The 12,547-nt window shown below is 36.2% G+C and overlaps 1 long non-coding RNA gene across 3 annotated transcripts in view; it reads left to right on the top strand.

Annotated features, from left to right (window-relative positions):
- Positions 1 to 5,768, top strand: part of LOC126752367 (uncharacterized) — a 196,534-nt gene extending 190,766 nt beyond the window's left edge. For 2 of the 3 annotated variants that reach the window (XR_007665989.1, XR_007665988.1), the window contains exons 3-4: positions 3,730 to 3,996; positions 4,068 to 5,768. This is a non-coding gene — a long non-coding RNA (uncharacterized LOC126752367). Of the gene's footprint in view, positions 1 to 1,018; positions 3,665 to 3,729; positions 3,997 to 4,067 lie in introns of those variants that run through there. The other variant, XR_007665987.1, reaches the window with a different exon arrangement.
- The last annotated feature ends 6,779 nt before the right edge of the window (positions 5,769 to 12,547 follow it).

The raw sequence follows: 12,547 nt of genomic DNA, 5'->3' as shown, positions 1-12,547 counted from the left end.
CATAACGTCATTGATACACCGCAAATGCCAGTAACTAATTGTACACCAAAAACCCCTGCTGGAACTGGAACTATGACGGAGTTCAAAGTGAAAGCTACTCGAATGACTCGCGAAAATTTGAGATACTGTAAACTTATGATCCGTCAGATCCAAGTTATATTAAATTTGATTTACAAATCAATATGCAAGCCTTTGAGCTATATCTAACCAAAATCGCTCACATGATTATATGGATTTAACGGTGAATGTTTTAGATAGGAGATAAGTGAGACTTCAAGGCGAAACTAACCGCAAATTCAAACCTTAGATTTCGAACAATTTAATTTGTTCTTAAAAATTATATGAATCGGCAGATAAAAACTGCTACATGAGACTTGAATATATCTGTAGCTTTCGTTTGAGGCACCGAAATGCTATCTGCTACAGTTTAGCAATACCCCAAGTATTTAGTAATGTATGACTATCTCTTCGACACTTTGAAATTATTTTTAAACATAAATGAGCTTAATATGAACGGATATGCGTATACATCTTGGTAGATGAGCAACCCCCAGCTTTTCTCCCCAATTTTTACTTTCACTAACCGGTTATTAAATGTCACATTCACCCTATGATGGGAGATTTCCATGCTTAACTTTCCAATAATACTGTTATAAGTAATAGAATTTTTAGAACTCTGTACTGAGTTCTAAAACGGTTTTGGCATACACAAAATCTCAAAGGGTTAAAGAACTGCCATCAATGCTTGTTCCAATTACAATAAAAGGGGTGAAATAAAGCCCAGTAGTAACCCTTGCTTGTCAGCAACTCCACGACTCTCTATGTATATTCCACCACCCGAACAACTTCCTGACTGCAGATGCTGCGCATATTCAAATTTAAAATTGGAAAATGGCTGGAAAGCACGAAAACACCTACAAATACATATGTACATATATATGTATATACAATATTTGTCTGGCATTTCATTTGAATAGAGCTATAAATACCAGAGAGTTCGTTCGCTGTCGCACTCAATCCAAGAACGTCTGTGGGGTTGGTAGGTCGTATCGGCCCAGAAATTTTCCCAAATTTTCCTGTTAAGGGTTTATTTCAAAAAAGGAGTTTTCTTGTACTACAGTTCTGTGCATTTGAAGTATTGCGGCAAAGCAAAATAAAATGGATTTATCAAGATAGTGTGGAAATCTAAGTAACTACGATGCAGTGCGAAGTGATTAATAAATGAAGAAGAGTAAAACTAAAACTTTACCTATGTATACACAGTCAGACAAATATAAAATAAACGTAGGTGGTCAATCGTATAATACTCCTTTAGTAAATTACGGATTCCATCATTTGTTATGATTGCTTATCCATTCAAAAGAACATGAAAACAGACATCCGTCCGCCGTACACATTTCCTCCCCTCACCATCGAGATTGAAAAATTCACATTGTAATCGAATTTGCAATTTTTTGGCACAAAAGCCTCTCAGCAAGACGTGGGCGTAAAACGGAGGGAGGGTGCTTTATTATTTGTAATATTTTAACTGTAAAAATTCACCAACAAAGCAAAAAATAAACATATTTATAAAGTTGTTCACAATTTTGTGAATTCCAATTTTGCCTTCTCCATAAATGCTTCTATAGAATTCGCATGTCAAAAGGTTTCCTATCTCATGTTTTCAAACAAACAGGAGTTGTTAAGCTTCATGCGGTCGAGGAGAGGGGGCAAAAAGAAAACACAGCAAAAATTCTTCAAATTGAGGGGGAAAAGTGCGAATGTCCGAATTTTTGAGGGTGGACATCTACATATATTTTATGTGCATATGTGAATTTATTTACGTAGATATATGTGAATGTGCATGCGGTTGACCTCGAAATCACCATTATACCATAGAAAGATATCACTCATTAATTTTGAAACATATCAGCGGTTTTTCGAAAATATTCTAAATAAAGAGACATAAAATACGGATAAATGGAAATACTGTCTCTGCAAAGACACTTAAAGTTAAAAAAGAGATTCTTCAAAAACTTTCATAACCATAATATTTTGAAATTTGTTCGCAATATTTGGTTACTACGGCAGCGAATGACGGCTAAAATTTAAAATATTATCATCAATTAAAATTTAATTATCACAATATCAATATTCAACATATAAAGGGTATACTACAATCAAAACTTATTTTATAATATTTACTCAACATCAAGCTTCTCACGGATTTAGTCATCAAAGACTTATAAAAGAAAGAATGCATCTTCTGCTTACGCTTGATGTCCTTTGGTTTCCCCTCACTTTATTGGCAAGAAAAGTGTGTTTTTTGGAAAAATCATCAAATTTTTATTGCAAATGAAGAGAACTTTATGAGTAAGGATTCTCGAAAAGTGTTTTGATAAAGGCGGTTTTTAGTATATACCCTGAAGTTAACTAAATGCAGTTATAAGCAGTTTCTGCAACTATAGTTGCATGGACCACAAACTCAACTAGTCAGCCGTCTCTTTTTTCTCCACACATGAAACTAATATCTTTTGCTGTTGCTGTCCTATGAGACGTGAATTGTGAAATTGCCGTTAGAAGCATACTATAGCCATACCGATTTAATAAATATAACCAAATAGAAATCTAAACAATAGATATGCTTGTTTGTGAATATTGGAAGTCGAATTAAATAACTATTTAATAAACTGTTCTGTATTCTGGTATTAATCTGATCTGTTTCTAACTAGTTCGTATGTAACCAGCAAGTTTTCTTAAGCATTTGAAGTCTCATGCTGGGTACCTATCGGCTGATTTTTTGAATGTGGATCATTTTATGCGGTTACAAGGTCCACGCTCATTTACGATACAAAAACAAGGATAATTTAGCTAATTGCTTATAAATATCTGATTAAAATACACGGTTGCTTGTGACCAACTTACCATAATAACATTGTAAATTCGTTCAGAGACAAGTTATTAGATCTAAATCAATTAAATTGATATCAAATCGTAAAATACTCGCAACTTGCTCTTAAGATTAGTGCTTAAAAACTTATATCAGGTGCTATTTAATGGATATTAGTTCGGAAAAGAGCTTCACTAAATAAATTATTGATATTCTCTCTCAATAATACTTTCAAATGAATAATGCAAAATGCTTAATTTTTGTTATGTACATACATATGTAACTATGTATGTGTTTCAACAAAAAGTATGGAGTAGGACCAGAGCTAGGGCTAGGGCAGGAGAAGGGGCTAGAGCAAATTTATTATTTATCCTTTTGTGCGCATGCAACTGTTAGCAACTGTGTATGTATGTATGGGCAAGTTGTGGTGTGCATGTGTGGACAGCTCATTGTTATGCCAAACAATGCTTCGGAAAGCTGATTTTTCATTTTGACACAACTTGCGAATGTGAACTAATAGATACATAAAATTGCTGTTTCTTTTTGCATTGCATAATGTGTACATACAAATATGGAGATTAATATGTATGTCGTTTTGTGAGAATTGAATTTGGAGAGTCGTATGTATGTACATACATATGTATGTATGTAGTAGTAGCTAGAAATTCATCATCTGGAAGAAAAATATGTTCTCTCAAATTCATGATATGAGCAGCTAACAGTACTCGACTCCGTGTCCGAATGTCATTAGAGAGGGTGTACGTATTTCACACCCTATGCTGGAAAACGTGAGAGGTGTGCAAACTAAGTTCAATAGCGTTTTTGGTAATTGAAAAACTTTTTTCTTCCCTTTATTTTAGAGAAAAAACAGTAAACTAAGGACGACCTACACGGCACATTCTAAGCAATAGGTGGAGCACATACTCTGTGCTACAGTGGTCCTGAAGAGTTAGCTACAGAAACCTTGGCAATGAACAAATTATCAATGATAACGCTTCTCTTCAGGATTATCAAATATCAAAACTTACATGAAAGAACCGAGATAAGATTGAGTTTTTCAAGATGCGAGCAACGAGTTCATATGTTCGCAGCCTGTAAACTTCACATTGTAGATCTGTAGCCTACAGGTGAGTACATATTCTCTCCTATTAAAAATTTTCAACAGAAATCTTACTGTAATTTCATATTTATATTCCAGACCACGAATGCATGTGGTAGCCTCCGAGCCTACATCGCCGTATAATTCACTGCATCGCATTTGCGGATCTAAATTGCCACAAGATGAGGAATAACTGCCGCCCATAAATATAAGCGTCCACGCGTACACACTTTCACATAAATACATATCCATCTATCTAAGTACATATGTATGTATGTACAAGTATGTATGCATTATATTTTTTTAGCTTGTCGCAATTCAATATTTTCTCAATCCATTCATAAATCACCATTAAAACGGCAATTTTTGTCACTTGCTGAATCAAGAAAGCTATAAACGTCGCAAATAAGATGAAATGAAACAAAGCTAAATAAATTCGATTGCCCTGTAAAGCCCATTAAATCAAATTAGCTTAAAAAGTAAGCATTGTTTGAGATTTATTTCCAGGACCACATTATTCCTCCTGTTAGGCGTTAGTCCATTATAACTGCTCATAACTCACAACGGTAATCCTTTGAAAGGGCATCGAAGTTGTGATACTTCTCCCACAAATGACCATAAAAATGCAATTAGAGGTAAATCATTGCATATTTCGTTTACGAAAAACAAAACACGCAGAAACACGAAGTGGCTGAAGCGGCTGAAGCGGCGATGACAAAGCATTACGTCGTTAGATTCCGTTGCTTCACGTTTTACTAAAGTGAAAATAATCTAAAACTTCGACCTCATAACAGTTTCGATAACAGATCAAAGGGATGGAATTTTCTAACACAGAATTTTTCATATTCTATCTATAAAGCCCAAAGCGTAATATCCAAACAAGTTTAACATAAATCAAAAGCTCCCCAAACACCAGTTTAGCAACATTACAATTTTAGTACAGATTTTAATCTATCCATGGGAAAACTTACTAACTTTCTCGCATATGTACATACATAATATCACATCTATCACACTTACTCAAACGTACATACATACATACATATGTGCACACTCGAATTGTACTCGTATAGCATACCTTTCGAGAACATGCTAAATGGCATTTTTATGCATTTTCAATACCAGACACAGCATTAAAAAAGCCTTACTAACCATTTATATTTGTATTTGTATTTGAAGAATAATTCATTATTTGGAACGCGCTCGCTTCGACCAACTGATGCGTTCACAAGCGCATAGCAATTTGGCACACGGGCCATCACACCCATGCACACACGTGCTTATCATCCGTTGGCTGTTTGGTTGTTGGAACACCGCTTTATCCCCACAGGACATTAGAAAACAAGAAAAATACGATATACAAAGAAGAGAATGGGCAAGTGGAAAACTTTTTGTCACTCGGGGGTTTCTACGATACAACTGTACATGTCCCATGAAAAAATATGGCAACCAAATCGCCATTATACGAGTAACTACGACTGCGGTTAGTCCGAAATCTTTCAGAGAAAAGCTGTTGAGTTTCGTCTTGAATATGAAATGGCTTGGAAAAGAAAAATTGTGTCCAAGTCACCTCGCAAATTATTTTCAATATAATTATATACATATGTACATACAAGTACATATGTGCACACACACATACCCACTTTGCATTCGTTATTTCTGAGCATTTCGAGTATACGAATTATCCTATTAAGAAAATATCCGATAAGAAACACGTTAAAGAAAAGTGAAATGAGTTATTCGCAGCCCGTTCAAATAGAGGATAGCAATGAAGACTCAATAAATTTGTCGAACGATCAATTTGATTTTGAACTGTAGACACGACTTGATTCGCCGGGGAAACAAACCATGGCAAGATCAAATAAAAATAAAATAGAAATAGCTCTTTCCTCTTTAAAGGAGTATTCACACACTCTCTTGTAGCGTATTCAGCCGAACTGAGCTTTTGTTTTCTTTTCACACGTAAATTTTTGAGAAGAGATCAGATCCCCGACATAGCGAGCAGATAGCCGAAGACGCTTAATGCGTACGGCCGTCGTTTTCGAATTTGCTGGTGATTACAGCATATCAATATCTAATATTATACATGAGCTTTTTCGGATCTCTGCACAACAGACCTAATAGTCCAGTCATCTAAACTTAAATTAGGTAAGAATCTCGGAATTCGATATACCCATTTATATGTGTGAATACCTCTTTAATGACTGGACTATAAAGAGTGTTACGGTATACCCTACCATATGTAGGTTTTGAGACAACTTTAGGGTGTCAATATACAAGTATTTACAGACATATAAATGGGTATATCGAATTCCGAGGTGAACTTACTATAATGACTGGACTATAAAGAGTGTTACGTTTTATAAAATCCATCAGCCGTTCGGAAACGACTTGAGACAAGCTTCGTACATTAATAAGCCTTAAGATTAATACTGGCTTCGAAGGGAAGAAAATCGCTTGGTTGCACAAAGAAACTTTTCATCGAACTCGGTGCAATTTTCAAATAGTTGTAAACAACTCTTTATACATGCATGCTTAATACACATGTACACATATTTATATAAAAGTTTATATACCTGTTATATACTACACATACATATGTACATTTGACATGTAGCAATTTACTGAAATAAACATCAACTTCAAATCTTTTATTTCCAATTCAATTGCGATAAAAAGCGAAATAAGCCGAACAATGTGGAATGAGAGGTGAGCTATAAGAATCAACAGAATTCCAAACGAGATTGAAAGTTATTTCTTTCCACCGTGTCAAGGGCCGGGGAAGTCTGCTCATTACTTTTTACTTTATTTCCACGCATTCGCACACTCTGAACTCACTTCTTAAGCCGCACGTAGAACTTTTTTACATTTTCACATATGTATGTGTGTATGTATGTACCTTACGTTGGTATCCAAACATTCGCCCACATAAAAGAAATGTATCACTATGTGTATGTGAGTGTTTGAGTGTAATTTTAAACTCTGCCTTAAAATAAAATGGCCGAGTGGGGGCTGTTGTTGCTGCGTCAGTGGACATCAGAGGGGACAAGCATCTGCAAAGAACGGAGTATACTGTAGATGGTCACTCGTGCTTATACACACGCATACAAGCACATATACATAAGTGTGTTCACAGAAAGCTTTAGACGAAATATAAAAATGCGTTGTAAAATTGTAAGGGTGGACGACACACGGCCGCCACTAGTAATTGGACAAGGGTGAAGGAGATTAGGTACATTTTCTCTAAATTTCGCAATGGTGGAGGCTACGTCGGCAGTATATGTATGTGTGTAATTGGCGCGTGCCTGTGTTCGTGTTATCTTTGACAGAACACACCTTTGGCTTTTGGCAATGTCCAATTTTCGTTGAAATTACAGTTGTGTAACATGCACTTGTACGTACATACATATGTACATATTGAACTATACGATAGGATATACGCTTATACTCGTATGTCACTGGTATTCGCACGCAATACGTCCACGTTCTTTCTGGTTGGGCCAAATGAGGCAACTGGAAAACGTTGATTAGAAAAAGCCAAAATGCCAGAACTAATTTGAGTTTTGATTGACTTTGATTGTTTGATTTTAAATGTGCGCATTTTATTAAAAAGAAGCATCTCTCTGCAGAAAGTTCGCAATTCTTTCAATTTGTTTTCTTTTTTTCTTCTTTTTCGAAGGTAATTAGTTCAGCTTAAATTGAAATAACGCAGTTTTTACACTCTTACATATGCATATACCATATGTACGTATGTAGGTATGCTTATCTGAGGGTATGTCATATCGTATGAGTTACATTACTGCTCCCTAATCAACCTATATTCCCAACATACATATAATCCCGATAATTTAAAACCGTTTCGAGAGATTTTCAATTTATTACAGAAAGAATATTGTTGTGGTTCAATAAGAAAAGTGCCGCACACAGAACTCGGTTATAATGCTTCGAAAGCGGAGGAGTCGATTTTCATAATTTTTTTGACCCAGGATTGAATGAATTCATTGTACAATAATCACATATCTGTACTCACATATGTAGCACGCATTCACCTAGTCATCTACACACATTCCCCAAAAACTATGACCATCAATCAAAGAGGAAATCATCGAATTACACACCTTTTGACCGCTTAACAACACTGGCAAAGTGTTTGTCACTGCGATTTCCATAAAGCGAAGATGAAGTGTGTCATGCAGATGACACTAGCCACTTGTGCAGAACTTTTCCGTCCAACCACAGAGTGTATGCGTAATTCAAATTATATTTTTGAATGGAATCGAATGTGAGATAAACTGTGCGAAATATCTCCCACAGCATCACATTTATTGTGCCGGTACGTACATACATATGCACATGTGTATGCATGCGTGTATATGTAAATAAACTTGAATCCATGCAGATTCATTGTGTTTATGCCATTTTCGGTGTCCACTGTGCGCGATTGTCTGCGTCTGTGTAAAAGCGATGAAAAATGATATTGCTTTGAGAAGAAATGGGTGGGTGGCCAGGCCAGCACGCCATGCGGTCCTCGACAATTGCTCCATCATCCATCATGACACCCTGTGAGCGAAACTAGCCGCACAGGCGAAAAGCGGTGCGAGATAAGTGGCTTAGCTTTGAATTTATTATGCAAGCTCATGCCTGCCGCGCTCGCGCTAATGTCCCAGTGGGAAATTATAGCAGTTGTAAATATGGCGAATATTTAGGCGCAACACTGGCAGTATGATTTGCATTCAGCCAACTGTGAAAATACATATGTACATACATAGATTGTTGACAGCCGCATTTGTGTAGGCTTGTGACAAATGCTGTTGGCAATCGGTGGGCTCACTAAGGCTTAGTGTTCAAAAGTGATATAAATTGGATGCACTAGAGAGCACCGTAAGTGACGCTCATTTCCACTTTTTAGCGAAAATATAGCTAACGTCTTTTATATTTCCAGCTCAGGGACGACAAGCCATGCTCAAAACGGTAGTCATGCGTCAATAGAAATGAAAAGAAATTCTTTCAAAGCTTTCTCAATTCCTTCAAAACTTTAATATTGCCCAAAGTTATAAAATGTTTACGATGAGGAAGCATCGAAAGCCTAAAGCCCATTTTATATGTATATTTATACACGTGTATATATATCTAATGTAAATTAAAGGAAGAAATGAGTTGAAGCACTTCTCTTGTTTTCAATATGATTCGTTTTTATATTGGCATGAAATAGTTTTAATCTAATTTACTCGAACCAAGCGCATGGAAGCTGAGGCGGCTCGAAGATTCATTTCATTTTATTACGGTTCCACGCTTGAAAATATTCATTTCACATTTTATGACTTTATCTGCATACATACATATGTATGTATATAAGTCTGGCCAAGGTTCTTTCACACTTACTTCCCACTAGTCTCGCTTCTGTGAAAGGTGCTTCAGTCTTCGGCTATATTCTTGCGTGCGTAATCTGAGTTTCGACAAGCTTTCTAACTATTATGCATAACTACAGACCTGCAAAAAGACAAACCTATATATGTGCATATGTATATATGTATGTATGTATTTGTTTGTAATCAAAACGACTTGTGCATATGCGGATACGGCTACGTTACGTACATATGTGCTTATGTGTATGTAAAATATGGGGTGGCATTGTTTTTATTTAGGGTGGTTACATATGAGAAGCGGTACGCCAACCCAGAGATACGCAAAACACCAGACACTCAAATCATCTTTATTGCTGGTATCGTTACTTTTATTATTATTGCGATTTGCTGGTAAAAAACGAGCCCTCCCCAACCAGAATGACACACATGAAAACGAGCAATTTTGGTATACCACTGCGTTGGTCAGGCAAGCGTCCAGCTGGGAGCAGAACTGCACTCGGAACTTGTGTCCAAAATAAGTGAAGAAAAGCGCACGAAATTGAGAAGCCTTAGAAACACAACAAGATTTCGGAACTATCGAAAATCTTTGATTCCTGCAAGGGTAAGAGAAATATAAATGTACATATGTATGAACTCACACACAATTCCACTTTCATAAATGCGCCTTCTCGATTTCTCGGATGAAGTTTTCTCTTTATATGTTTGTGCAATTAAAAAAGTAGAAATAATAATTTCGTATCTTATCAAATCAATTAATTGGAGCCGAATTTCCATATGTATGTATGTATGTAACAGCAAGAATTGATTCTGCCAGCGAGGAGAGATAAATTGAAATGCTAATATTATGGAAATTGCAAATGTTTGTGTTTTTATATTTGTTTGTTTGTTTTTTACCGGTTATAGCCAATCGCAATCGTTCCGACATTGTTGTAGCTATTGCGCTGTGTTGTCCTTTCGCCAGGCTGTTTTTTAGGATTGCTTCTTCGTTTATTGCCAATTGCCGCGCATACCACACACGTACACACACCAACTCGTGTACGGTTTTTGTCGTGCATTGCGGCGATTTATTGTATTTATGAGTTCCGTTCAGTTTAGCAAAATCAGCAGAATTGCAAATAGGCAGCCATTTTACCAAAAATCCATTTGGACTAAAAGGATGCTAACGATAATTTTGATGCCGTTTGTTTTTTTTTCAATCAACCTTGCAATAGGCTATACTCACACACGCAGACGACCCACATACATACATGCAAAAGCTCAAAGCGGCCGGCAGAAGCATTCGCCAGTGTATTGGTTGATGTGTTTATGTGTGCGTACACTCATAAAATGAATGTCAACAGTAGAGGCTATAAATTTTATTTTATTACCGCACATAATGTTGTTTGTGAGAATTTACATTTACATATAAAGCCTCTCAAAAAACACCAATTTATTTGCGTTGATTTCAACTGCTCTGCGATTCTGTGATCAACAGCCCCACTCCGTACATAACAACTGAAGGATATGTATGCATGCGAGCACGTAAATATATACATACATATGTACATATAGTATTTACATATATCAATATTTGTTGAAATGATTTGATTCAAATTAGCAGAGCAAATCTAAACCCAAAATGTATATACAAGTACATATGTACATACTATGTATGTAGATGTATTTAATGTTATATGCATGTATACGTGTGCATTTTCATGCATTTGGATTTTTCGTTACAAGAATCGTTAGCCCTTTTGGATAAGGAAGAACTTAGACCACAACGCAATAAAAATTATCAGCCATTTGACTGGAAGTGCTTCCCAGAGGGAAGGACTCTGAAAACCCACTCGATTGCCCCTACTTCTACCGGATCTCCATTAGTTATAGAAAGCACTACCACATCTTCTCCCCGCGAATAATGATCTGGAAGTCGAACCACCACTAATTGGAGACATGATAATATCGCGGACATAAGATTTAAAATACGTTATAAAAAATTGTTACGATTTTATTTATTAAGATAAAGCATTAAAGCGTGAGTTAGATAAACCACATGTGTAGTAATGAGAATTAAAATCATGACATATGTATGTATGCTACAGAATAGATCGTTTAGTTCAAATTTTAATCTACAAGATTTTAACAGTAATGGCCTAAACTGCCTCGAAAAGATAGAGGAAGACCTCCACTCCATTGGAAAGACCAGGTGGAGAAGGACCTGGCTTCGCTTGGAATCTCCAATTGGCGCCACGCTGCGAAAAGAAGAAACGCGTATAATCGCGTAAGTGTTGTCTACGCCAGTTAAGAAGAAGAAGAATCAAAATAGAAATGCCAAAATAATGTTACCTACCGAATTTTGTTGAAACTGGTCGAGTAGGTCCTGAGATGTATGATTTCACCTAAAGAGCGGTACTGTACCCATCATCCAATTTTGACACCAGCTACTACAGAGCCCTCCTGTACCTTCCTGGATGTCAAATTTAATGACTCTGATAATATATTTAGGTATTGATTTATAGCACTTTAAGTAGTTTTTAAAACAACCGTTATGTGAGGAATGGGCGGGGTTATCGCCTGATTTTACGTATGTTCTCATACACCTCAGAAGGTGTCCTCTGCAAATTTAGGTGAAATAGCTTGAATGGTTTATGATAGGGAGCGGTGCTACACTGTTTCCTGCAGCTGCAATACCAAACTTCTTATGGTGCCAACGAAGGTGTGTTCTGAGTTTCATCAAGATATCTTAGTTTTTAGCCAAGTTACAGCTTGCCCCTTTTTCAACTCCTTTCGTCATCAAGATCGTTTATGTATATGTATATGTTTATATATAGCAAATCCAATCTATCTCGATTAGTTTAAAGTGATACAAACAACCGTTAGGTGAACAAAGCAGTTATACTCTGTAACAACATCTTGCAAGAATATAAAAATAAAATTAGCTTCGACAAAAAGGTGACACAGAGTGTCGTCGTGCTATTTCAAGAATTTAGTGACAGTTTGAAGCTAGAGAACATAAAACAATGAAAAGGTGCAATTCCAATTTATGTTTTCTGGTGAAGCTCTCTGCACGACATTTCGCGCCATCTATTGCTAAGTAGTATAAGTAGTTCAGGTCTTAATCATGAATCCAGAGAACGTATATTATAAAATATACGTTCTCTGCTAATATAGCATTCTGACGGTATGCTTTTGTATATTACTTTATTCAGTTATGAAACTCCATAAGTGCCG

This window comes from Bactrocera neohumeralis, chromosome 3 (genome assembly GCF_024586455.1).
Source record: "Bactrocera neohumeralis isolate Rockhampton chromosome 3, APGP_CSIRO_Bneo_wtdbg2-racon-allhic-juicebox.fasta_v2, whole genome shotgun sequence".
Taxonomy (NCBI): domain Eukaryota; kingdom Metazoa; phylum Arthropoda; class Insecta; order Diptera; family Tephritidae; genus Bactrocera; species Bactrocera neohumeralis.
The sequence above is the reverse complement of the archived record's forward strand: the minus strand, read 5'-3'. Positions and strand labels throughout refer to the sequence as shown.